Below are 13,075 nucleotides of genomic sequence, written 5' to 3' on the forward strand. Positions count from 1 at the left end.
TCATTGCTGTAGTTTAGTCTTGTGTGATGATGAAGAGTGTGTTCTGTTCTGCTCTCAGTCATGAAGTGTTAAACTCACAGCACTATAAACACTCTCAGAGCACTGAAGCATGTGCTGACAATGCAAAGAAGTGGGCAGGATTTACAACAGCTTGTGCTGATAACAAACTAATATACACTAGAGTTACAGAATCATGACTTTATTTAGTATTTTTATTGTGACTCCTGAGACACTGAGGATGTGCAGATGAACGTCCATCTCTGTGTCCATATTCAGTCATGTGACCATCATCACTGCTACACTTCCACTAGATGAACCGCCATCACTAAAGTAAGATCATGAATCATGAGTCTGTTCAGAAAGTATCAGGACTGATTGTGAATCTCTAATCAGAGTTCATGGTGTCACTCCATCTATCATGAAGCCTCATGTGTGTCTGAAATCATCAAATGGAGAAGAAACAGGCTGTTAAAGATGGAGACATATTAGAGCTTGTTCACGTTTCATGATCTTGTGTGGAGATTCATAACCAGTCCAGATACTTTTAGAACAGACCTTGAATATGAAAACATGCTTGACTGTGTAGAACATGCAAAATACCTTTTATATTTTCATTGTTGACACTTTCTATTGACTTTGGCTCTAATATTCAATAAACTCATTATTTGAAGAGATTTTCACTGAAGATTGAAGTCTGGAGCTGCAGGTTTTTCTGTGAATCATGATGATTGATCTGCATATGAAGAACAGAAGCATCATTATGAGAAACTCCACAACATCATCCATGATCAAAGAGGTCAAAGGTCACCTCAGAGGTCACAGCTCATCAAATATATTTCTTTAAACAGTGTTATATCAGAAAGCATTTAGTCAAATCTGAATGAGTGAGTGTTGAGAAGAGCTGAGGATCTTCTAATATCAGTGTGTTGAAGTGTTGTTTCTCTCTCTCTGCTGGAGTGTGTGTTCACTCGAGTGGAATAGAGGTTTTTGTACGAGCGTTTCATTAGATTGTATCACTGTGGTGGACTTTCGGTGGAGGAACTAAACTGGTGATCGGTAAGTCTGTCTATTTAATCACCTAATAAAAAAATACAATTTAGATTTCAGAAAGTGTTTTACAGTGGAAACAAGAACAACATTTATTAATAATAATGATTATTAGATATTGTGGTGAAACTTTACTTGAAGCCTTTATGTATAATGCATTATAAAGGTATCAATAGCGTATGTTATAATGTCATAAATGTTTTCATAAATAACTGTAACCAAAGTTAAAATGTTTTATAATATTTGCAAATTCCTTGTTACGTCTATAATTGTTTATTGTCATGAGTTTTAATTTATTATAATGTTTTGGAGGTGTAACAATGAATAGATAATATTATAATGTGTTAAAACCTTGGTTACAATTATTGATGAGATTATACATGCATTATAATGTGTAAAACAATATATAATTAATGCATTAAAAATAATTTTTATAATGCAATATGTATAAAGGCTTTAAAGTGTTACTGATATTTTTGTATAATTATTTAATCTGAAACAATGATATTATTATAAGAATAGCATTATTCCTTTCAAAAAAGAAATATATATATGTATAAATGAAATAAAATTCTAAACATATTTCCACACTGAGTCTCACTATGAGTTTATTCAGTTTATTACAGGTTTGTTTTTCCTTCATTTATTTCTACACTGAGTTCATTTTTAGTTCATCTTTTATTGTAGAAATCATACATTGAAAAAAGAGATTTGTCATCAGAATGTAAATGTTGCTCCTTTCTGTAGTTCAGTCAATGATACTGAATCTCTTTTGCTCATGTTGTGCTTATAATTCAGTGTTTTGTTCATTCTGTGTGATTCAATTGTGTTTTAACTCTGTTTGAAATTGAGTTACATTTTCAGTTCAGGTGAATATCTCAAAATTTAAGATATTTATGTCCAGAGTGAATAATTGCTGGAATTAAAGCAGTCAGATCGGCCTGATAATAGATAATATGTGTTATAACTGCTGTTACACTTATTGATTAGATCATACATGCATTTTAATGTATATAGCAGTGCATAATTAGTGTATTAAAGTACTTTTATAATGCAATATGTATAAAAGCTTTAAATAAATTGTTACTGATATTGTTTTATAATTCTTTAATCTAAAACTAGACCAGCATTAAATGTGTGTGTGTTGTGTGTGTGTGTGTGTGTGTGTGTGAATGTGTTGTGTTTGTCTCCTGCAGCTGGTCCCACAGTGAAGCCCTCAGTGTCTCTGCTGCCGCCCTCTTCTCTGCAGATCTCTGGAGACTCAGCCGCACTGCTCTGCCTGCTCAGCTCTTACTCTCCACAGGGGGCGCTGGTGAGCTGGACACTGGACGGGTCAGAGGTCACCGAGGGGGTTCTGACCAGCGCAGAGAGCCAGCAGGACGGCCGCTACAGCCGCAGTAGCGTCCTGACCCTCAGCAAAGCACGCTGGGAAGAGGGAGAGCTGTACGTCTGCAGAGTAACACATGATGGAGCTCCTCATGAGGTCTCGTTCCACAAGAGCTCTGAGTGCTGATGTTTCTCTCCTGAAGATGAGCCGTATCTGAGTGTCCTGTGTCAGGCAGGATTCACATGAGTCTAGTGCTGCAGCTGGAGTGATTTACAACTCAATACTGAAACTGAGTGTGTGTGTGTGTGTGTGATCTTTCAATCTGCTGTGTTTGCTGCAACATTCAATAAAGCTTCTCAACAAGTTCACTTTGTGTCTGACAACATCATTCAACTAACAGATGAAGATGCAGGTGCTTTTCAGAAGGTTGATGTAGCAGTAAATGTCAAATAAAGCTCTTGGGGTTTGAACATGGTCTCTGGAGACAGAGCTGCTCTATTCTGAGAGGATCACAATCACTCCACCCTGACAATGCAAATGGGTTTTCAGTCTCACTCTTTGATTGGTTACATGATCTGGACTGGAACACTTTCACTTCTGCTTTAGTGAAGCAGCGCAGACAAACTGATCATTTATAGGAGATTAAAAAGTTTAGAATATAAAAATATCATAAAAAAGATTAAGATCAAGAATCAGCCGTTCTGACACTAATTGTTACATAATCATTACATTTATAGGTGATGGTGTAAATATACTGTATATGAAAATGTTTTTAAAAATATAATACATGATCACAACTCAAGAATCAGCCGTTGTGACAGTAATTGTGTAAGAATGTAAAAGTTTCTGTGTCTCAAATGGAAAGCATCACGTCCAGACAGCAGAAGTGACTGAATGCAGTCTGTTCAGTTTGATTGACAGGATCATATATTACACCTAAAACATGATGATCATATTTTGTGTGCAACAATCTAAATTTGAAAAGTAACTAAAACTGTCAGATGAATGTTGTGGAGTAAAAAGTACAATATTTCTCTCTGAAATGTGGTGAAGTAGAAAGTGGCATGAAAAGAAAAGACTCAAATAAAGTACATTTGTAAGTACAGTACTTGAGTAAGTACTGGTCATTACACTGACATAATACATGTATTAGCACTTTGTATCTATTAAAACAAGTTATAGCAACAAATAGTGAAACAGAAATAATGGTTTATTTAAATGGGTCTATCTTTACAGTTTTATTGAAATGTATCGTATAAAATAAATATATGATTGTGTCAGCTTTGAGATCTATACAATATCATGTCAGTATATCCCTTATACATGTAATGAAAGTTACAAATAATATAATAATTACCAACAGCATTGTGCAGCAGGAGCCCAGAGCATTGTAGCCTCTGCCATTAGTTGAGTTCTGCAGCCGTCTTTATATTGCTCCCGTTGTCAGTCGTTATAGTCACCTGATGCTCTGGACACAACCCCATGAATCCAGGGCATCCCTTAGGCCAGCGGAGATGTTTTGTCCCACGTGGTCCTCGGGGAAGTAGGAAATCTGAAGGCATTTGCTGACGAGTTCGCACTCGGGTGTAATATAGTGCACAGTGAGACTTGTGTACGGTTCTGTAGTGCGGCTGGACCACAGGTCTGTCGTGGATGAAACATATTCAATCTTTCCAACTCCAAACTCTGCCTGCACCGCCTTTCTGCACTGTTCATACAGATGTGGGACAGCTACCTGTGAGAAACATGGGATTTGGGACCGTTTGTCTAGTACATTCAGAAGCTTCTTGAAGCCTTTCTTTTCCATCATATCTTTGGCCAAATAGTACGTTATAGAATTGGTGATTTCGGTATGTCTCTTTGAGTTCTTGTTTGGCTAGCTCTGGCATATTAGTGTTAAAAAACAGGCTGTCGGTGAACATGTCAAGCTAACTATCAAAGACTTCAGATTTTATCCTAGGATCAGAGGATTATTTCAGGTTTTGCTAAATTTGTCTCAGACGGCCAAATCTCACAGTGTGCACCGGCTTTAATTGATTACATCTGTGCTGCAGCTTCACTGAACATTACCACAGATACAAAACAGTATTTTTCAGATACTTCAAAGTTTCCTGAATTGATTATTTTTTTCCCAATTACGTTTCACCAAATGCAGAACAATGCTCTAATGTTTAACATTAACATTTATATGTGCATCCATACAGTTCAACTTAGATTTAACCAATAAATGTTTTTTTTTTTTTTTCACTTTTAGTTGACCTTTACTTTCTTCTTGCTTACTGTGAGACTCTAAGTTACAGTCTTTGAACCACATTGGCTTCCTTCTACACGATGTCTCTCGGCTTGGGTGTCGACACTTTCCAGTGGTGGAGCAGAAGCTGATTGTTCAGACGGAGTGAGATCTGTATTTAGTGGTGCCAAATGAGACACGTCCCAGGCTCGTCCATCGCTCAGCTCGAAACTGCAAGAAATGTTTGAACTGATGACAGGAACTGAGGTCCATTTTGAGTGGTAGTCAATTAATGTAATGGCATATCTACTGCTAACAGGGCCTATCTCAAAAGGCCCTAGCACATCAATGCAAATTTTGCTTAAATCATTACATTTTAAATCACTGGTTATTAAAATGTAATTAAACCATTAAAAGGGAATCAAGAAAACATATTTCATAGTGCCCTAAACATGTAATTTATTTAAACATTTTAATAAATTATTGTTAAATTGTATAAGTTTCATGATTTCAATTAATTAGACAAGCTTTAATACAAAAATTTTGATTTTAATTTAATTTAACCATTTAAATATGAGTCCAAAAAAAAAAAAAAAAAACAGAATACAGAAAAATCTAAACGAAAAAAAAAATTAATAATTTGGATTGTGGGAAAAGATAAAGCAGATTTCATAGCAGCATTAGCGCCACTTTCTGCTCCGGACGGTGACATCACGTATCCTTGGGCTGACACGGGAGAATTTTACTTGATGGAAAGATGCACACACTCCCGACACCTGGTTGTGTTGTAGTTATTATAGCTATGGTTTTATTTAGTTACATGATTTTATACAGTTAGGTGTGTGTTTTTTTTTTTGCCAAATTGGTTTGGAACAGTTGTTGAATAAACAATTGAACTGACGAATTATGCCTGCCTATCTGTTTGACTGACAGTTTTATTGATCACTGAGATAGCATTGACTTGGAGTGAAGTTGGTTCAATATAAAAATTACGTTTAAAAAAAATAGCTTAGATGTAGTAAACTACTTTTGCCATATTGCTGTATCTTAGCTTGCTACATTTCCCAGGGTGAAGCTTTATTTAACTGTACAGTAACTGCTAGCTTAGCTCACTACATTTTCCAGCTTGCCCAACACTGTTAAAATCCTTTCAAGAGTGCGTTTGCTCAGAGCTACTCCATGCCGTTCATCTTATAAGGCAAGAATCTCATCATCAATAGCTAAAACCACGTTTAAAATACTCATTGTGTTCACAATTCATCCTGTGTCGGGTCGTGTCAGATCAATGAGCAGCAAGTCATAATTTATTTTTAATCTCATCATTTCGACATAGTATGTTATAATTTCGACTTGGTATGTCAAAATTTAGATTTTTCAGATTTTTCAGTATGAGATTTTTATTTATTTATATATATTTATCTCATAATAATGACTTTTTTTCTCATGTGGCAGGAATGGGCTTCCATATACTAAACATGTTTGGTGGATTTAATATTATTTTTTAATTATATATTTTGTTGTAATTATTATTGCTTCACGACTTTGTTGTTGTTGTTATTTGTCGTTGCTGACTTTTATTTTTTGCATGTAAATTACTATATGTAAAGATATAGAAAAAAAAACTAATTGCTGCATTTCTCATTCATTCTTTATACTGTAATAAAGTCAGTAAAATGAAAAGATCCTATTCTTATCATATAATGAATATTAATGTGAAAAAATGGGGAGGGGGAGGGGATATACCACTCTACAGTAATTTGAAAGTGAATGCAGTACCAGTTTTGGCCACAATCTTACATACGGTTCCTTTAAGGACACCAATTTTCTTTGTGAATGAATAATGTATCGTAAATAAATAAATGTTCTTCCTTAAAATACAGAGTGCATAAGTCAGGACACCCCTATGTTAAATTCCCATAGAGACAGGAAGATTTTTATTTTTAAAGGCCAGTTACTTCATGGATCCAGGATAATATGCATCCTGATAAAGTTCCCTTGGCCTTTGGGATTAAAATAGCCCCACATCATCACATAGACTTCACCATACCTAGAGATTGGCATGGCTTTATTTCAGTTAGCCTAATAACTGGTCTGATTTGCATTGAGAGATGATCTTATGGAAACTAAGAAAGATGAAAAAAAAAAAAAAAAAAAAAACAGCACAACACCTTCAAACATTTAAAGACAACTTCAGCAAGGACATGTAACCCTAATAAAAACATGGTAGTGTTTATTTGATTAGAGTTTTTTTTTTTTTTTTTAATTGCTACCAAGCATTGTTTAATACTGAAGCCACATTTTCAAAACTCTTCATTCAGTCTGCATTACCAACATGAATCTTGGCCAAAGAGTTAATCTCACTCAGACCAACAAAACACTTCATATATGTCTCAAAATAAGCTCATTCCTCCATAACACTGGCAACAATTCACATTCAGAAAACATACATGTCATTCATAACACACTGAACTAAAAACACTAACAGGAGCATTACACAAATGATACTTTAACTTAACTTTTAACTTTATCCCTTTAATAATGGTTTTACAACAAAAGTTAACCACCACTGAACTTACTTCAGATGGACTAGGACGATATTTTCTTCTAGATCTGCTGTACAGAAGAAACAAACTTTGTTGCATTATTTTCCTGTTATCACTGTAAAGCTGCTTTGAAACTATCTTTATTGTATAAAACGCTATATAAATAAAGGAGACTTGAGTTTGTGATCCTCCATCAGCAGCTGCAGTTTCTCTCAGCTGTATCAGTGCAGTCACTGTGACGTCTGACTGACAGAGGTTTTTGTACGACTCTTTATCACTGTGTGAACACCCAGCTACTGATATAGTGTAAACTCTGACAGTAATAATCTCCTGTATCTTCAGTCTGGACTCCACTGATGGTCAGAGTAAAATCACTGCCAGATCCACTGCCACTGAATCTAGATGGAGTTCCAGTATTACGGGTTGTTGCATAATATATGAGGAGTTTAGGAGCTTCTCCAGGTTTCTGTGAGTACCAGGCTAACCTATTACCACTATCCACTCTACTGCTGGTTTTACAGTTTATTCTGACTTCTTCTCCTGGTTGAACTGCTGGTATTGATGGACTCTGAGTTACAGTGATCTGTCCTCTACACTCTGAAAGAAAATAGAAACAAAAATGAAAATAATATATATAATGATATACAGTATATGATAAATACATTTCACATTTTAAGAGAACTAATAATTATTGTGAAAACTGTATTACACAAACCTTGAGCAAACAGTGTGAGAGTCCAGATGAAGATGTTGATTGTGTTCATTGCTGTAGTTTAGTCTTGTGTGATGATGAAGAGTGTGTTCTGTTCTGCTCTCAGTCATGAAGTGTTAAACTCACAGCACTATAAACACTCTCAGAGCACTGAAGCATGTGCTGACAATGCAAAGAAGTGGGCAGGATTTACAACAGCTTGTGCTGATAACAAACTCATAAACTCTACATAGAAGATTTTACTTTCAGAATAATGTTATTGAACCATTCAGTGATTAATTGCACATATTTATTAATTGTGAAATATTTTAGTTTATGTTTGTCAGGCTGATAAGACACTAGGTTTTGTCTGGAGAATCATGAATGTAGATCATTTTAAACATATGTCATACACAGCAGTTTCTCTGAGTTCAGTTCTGTGCTACACCTTTAAAGGAACACTCTGACTTTTTGGGACTTTAGCTTATTCACAGTATCCCCCAGAGTTAGATAAGTCCATACATACCTTTTTCATTTCTGTGCGTTCTGTAAGTGTTACAGGGTTGCCAACTCTCACGCATCTCGCGTGACAGTCACGCATTCAGCCTCAATCTCACGCTCTCACGCTCAACAAAGAAATCTCACGCAAAAATATACATTCTTCTGTGCTGTAATTTTTTTCACTCATGTGCACTAAATTTCAGAGTTACTATAAACAATTCAGGCTCTTAACTACTGGATGGACCACTAGTTATGCTGCGCTAATCACTCCGCCCAAGTAACGTTAGCTGTGCTCCTACGCCTAGTGAGAATATAGTTCCCAGTATTTATACGATTAAAAATGGTCTCTGTCTCATATAGCCTTGTTATTTGTACACGCTGTGACTATACAGATCACAACATGTAAATAGGAAAATGTTTGCATTATTTTGTCACTTATTGGGATTAGTATGCTACCATTATCCATTTACATCCAGTCTTTGTGCTAAGCTAGGCTAGCGGTGGGTGCGTCAAATAACACTTACAGAATGCACAGAAATGAAAAAGGTATGTACAGTATTGACTTATCTAACTCTGGGGGATACTGTGAATAAGCTAAAGTCCCAAAAAGTCGGAGTGTTCCTTTAAAAGCATGTTAACAATGAGAAATCAAGAACTAAATAAATCAGTTTTACTATATTTAGAGTAAACAAGAAAAAAAAAGTCCATTATGGTCTTTGGAATCAATGTTGACATGTTGCTATCTTATTCTAATGAATAAGTACTAGTATCTATTTAATAGGTACTAGTATCTAATGAATAAGTACTAGTATCTAATGAATAAGTACTAGTATCTATTGAATAAGTACTAGTATCTAATGAATAAGTACTAGTATCTAATGAATAAGTACTAGTATCTAATGAATAAGTACTAGTATCTAATGAATAAGTACTAGTATCTAATGAATAAGTACTAGTATCTAATGAATAAGTACTAGTATCTAATGAATAAGTACTAGTATCTAATGAATAAGTACTAGTATCTAATGAATAAGTACTAGTATCTAATGAATAAGTACTAGTATCTAATGAATAAGTACTAGTATCTAATGAATAAGTACTAGTATCTATTGAATAAGTACTAGTACCTAAAGAATAAGCACTAGTATCTAAAGAACAGGCACTAGTACCTAAAGAATACACACTAGTAGCTAATGAATAAGTATTAGTACTTAATGGAATAGATACTAGTTTCTAAAAAATAAGTACTAGTAGCATGAAAATAGAGACTAGTCGGTTAAAATGATTAAATGTTAAAACGGCTTGCCATATGCACACCTGTTTAGTTTTTCCTTTGTCTGCTATTTAGTTTCTTTGCTCCTCTGGATTTGTGGATGTATCCTGACTGATTCCGTTTACCGACCGTTTATTACGCTCCCATGTCTGCCATGTACAGAACCCGTTTTTGTTCATTAAATGTTCTGATCTGCCTTTACTTTTTATGTTTTATTTTATTATTCTTAAAATAAATTTGTATATTCATTTACTTCGTTTTTTTTTTTTCCCACAAATGTATGACTTTTGGAAGTGCAAATTGATTGCCATATGCAGTTTTAATAAAGTTGAATTAACGTAACCTTCTGTCATTTTTACTTTTCTAAGTATACACTTGCAGGTGTTTTGTTTCTAATTTACTGTTAGGCCCATTAAATAATAATAAGAATATACTTTTTAAATATTGTCTATCCTTATTATTATTTAATGGGCCTAACAGTAAATTAGAAACAAAACACCTGCAAGTGTACACTTAGAAAAGTATGACTAATTAAAAATTAACCTCAAAACATAACATGCTAAATGGGGGATATCTAGCATAAAAATGTATTGTCATAATGTCTCTCTCAATTGTTGAATTTCGCGCAGACATTGCCACAACGTAAATGTGTTTGCTCAGCCCGATCTCATGAAAGTAAGCGAATACCACGAACTGTATTTGTAGTGCTTATGATACGCAGTTTTCGCATTCATATGATACGCACTTTATGGCGTGTAATAGGCACGCGCTCCGCACCCCAATCCTAACCAAGCGGTTTACAGTGCGTAGCATATGCATGCAAAAAAAAAAATTTTTGGCGTATTAATGGCACGAGAAATAAAATTTGTGGTATAGATACGCACTTTCATGAGATTTGTTTCATAATCTGCTACTGGGCCGGCCCTCTGTCAAATTTTGAAATCCAGTGTGGCCCTTGAGCCAAAAAGTTTGCCCACCCCTGGCCTAGGGGCTCCATGCCAACAGAGCTTGCTGCTTCTGTAACCTTTATTCATTTATTTTTAATTTATATAATTATATCATCAATCATTTATATATATAATACTACACAGATTTTTTAAGTGAACAAATATTTAAAAACATGTTAAATATCCATGTCGATAAATTGGTAAAAAATATCTGCATGTACACTGACCTGTACCAACTCGTAGTGGACTACCAGACTGGTTGAATCATCCATTAAACTGTATGTACAGTACTTTGCCGAGATTCCAGGGCTGCAAAAATAATAACAATAAAAAATGTTTTTATAACAAAGCTAAAATAGTTTCCAATGTGTTTCACTTATACACAGTTTAGATTTACACTTACCTGTCAGATCTCCCGTCCCCTGACAAATGCACACCGTTTTGCAGCATGTTTTGCGTCCGCAAGCCTTCCAACATTTCCTCCTGTTGTTCTTTGTACATAACATCTGCAACAGGGATTAGATAGGAGGACTGGAGAGCGTAGAAGGGTGTTTTCTTTGGTAGTTGGAGGTTGAGCAATGTAGCCCAATCATCAATGTCCACATATGTTGCCCCAGTGAACAGTGTACACGCTGCCACAAGGACGTTAGCTGGCATTCCTCGAATTTCATCACACGAGTTCCTTGATGACCATTCGAACATTCCCACTGAACACGTATGAGGCTGGCACAAGACTGATGCTCCACAATGATGGCATCTGCTAAACAGCTCCATCAAACTGGACACATTGACAATCCATTTTCCATCTTTGTATCTACTATTGTCTTCCTCTTCCTCTGTAGTTGGAGTTGATGTTGAGGTCGAACTTAGAGGAACAAAACTTAGGTCCTTCTTTTCTGTTGCAGGATTCAGGGAAAGCATGCTGACATCAAGACTAAGATCTTCAGACAGGTTCTCACTTTCAGCATTTGTTTGTTCATACTAAATGAAAAAAAAAGTATTGATTACATTTGAGTTTGACAAATTACAAAGAACAAAAACAACATAGAATAGTAAATAAAGACATGACATTGTACATTTTAAAAGTTCTGATTTGATCAATAAAAACCACAGAATAAGGACATTTTAATTAAAAATGTATTAAACACTTGTTTTCAATTTTAGGCCATTTCTTTTGAGGAGATCTCTCTTCCTGAGCCTTAATTTGTTTATGTTTATTGTCTGCCTTCAGGAGTGTAATATAGTAAATGTCTGCTTATGTGTGTTTCTGCATATAGTGTGCATCTATTATAAAGATATCTCAAGCACCAGTACATGGGCAATTAGCATTTATTTATTTTATTTTATTTATTTGACAGGGACAATGCAAACAAACATAGTGTCAAAGCAAGCTTGACACTGAAGTGCTGCATAAAAAGTTTATAGCAAATGCTAATTTTCAACTTCTGTCCCTGGTTGGGCTTTTAGACACAATAGAATTTACATACTTCACTATTTCAATTTAAAACAATATAAACATAATATTTATGTTTGTGTTTATGGTTTTAAGCTCTCTTTCAAATTGCACAATTCTACTTTTAGGAATAGTGAATTGCATTTTTTCATGAACAGGTTTACCAAAGTACTGCAGGCGCTTCTTCGTCAGTTTCCTAACAGTCAAAGTCATGTTGTGGTCCGAGAGTACAGTAATCAAATTATAAATCCTTGTTATTCGTTCAGGTCTGTTAGTAAAATCAATGAGGGTCTTAGTCTGCCTTGTTATTCTTGTGGGTCCTACAATCATTTGTCGATAGTTGAATTTTGTCATAAGTGCTTTGAGTTTATGTTTACAGTTTTTGTCAGACCAGTTAATATTGTAGTCACCATACCATATTGGGCCCTATCTTGCACCCAGCGCAATTGACTTTGTACACCGACGCATGTATCATTCCTATTTTGCACCCGCGCAAAGCGCGCTTTTCCCTCCACAGAAGCACGTCGCTAAACTAGGGAATGAACTTGCGCTCCCTGGGCGGTTCAGCGCAAAAAAGGAGGCGTGTTCCGGCGCAAACGTTCCTTCATGCTATTTTGCAGATTTAAAAAACAATTGGCCACTAACCGGGAAAAAATAGTTTAAAGTCAGTGGCGCGTTGCGCATGTTATTCATATGCTATTTTAAGGGCGCATGCTTGGCCATAATCAATGTAGCGTGTGCACAACGCGCACTTTGATTCTCTCATCTACACAGAAGCAGCCGTTTTCATTTTTGCAAATCATACATTATTACGATAGATAGATCTCCTGGCGCGCGCCTGGCAAATCCGCCGTTATGATAGGAATCCGCTTTAGAACAAGCGCGCCTGCTCTTAAAGGGAATGTGAAATGACGCTCTGATTGGTTTATTTCACGTTACGCCCAAACCACACCTATGAATAATGAAGCTCTTCAGACCAACCCATTTTAGATTTGCGCCTGGCGCAAGAGTCATTTATCCCGCCGGGAAACTAGCAACAGCGCCAAGACCCGCCCACAAAGTC

The 13,075-nt window shown here is 35.6% G+C and overlaps 1 gene segment (V, D, J or C); it reads left to right on the plus strand.

The window, feature by feature from the left end:
- Window positions 1-724: 724 nt before the first annotated feature.
- LOC308684642 (immunoglobulin lambda constant 7-like) lies at window positions 725-2,560 on the plus strand. The segment is given in 2 exons: window positions 725-815; window positions 2,244-2,560.
- The last annotated feature ends 10,515 nt before the right edge of the window (window positions 2,561-13,075 follow it).

This window comes from Scardinius erythrophthalmus, assembly GCF_964197995.2.
Source record: "Scardinius erythrophthalmus genome assembly, chromosome: 24".
NCBI lineage: Eukaryota > Metazoa > Chordata > Actinopteri > Cypriniformes > Leuciscidae > Scardinius > Scardinius erythrophthalmus.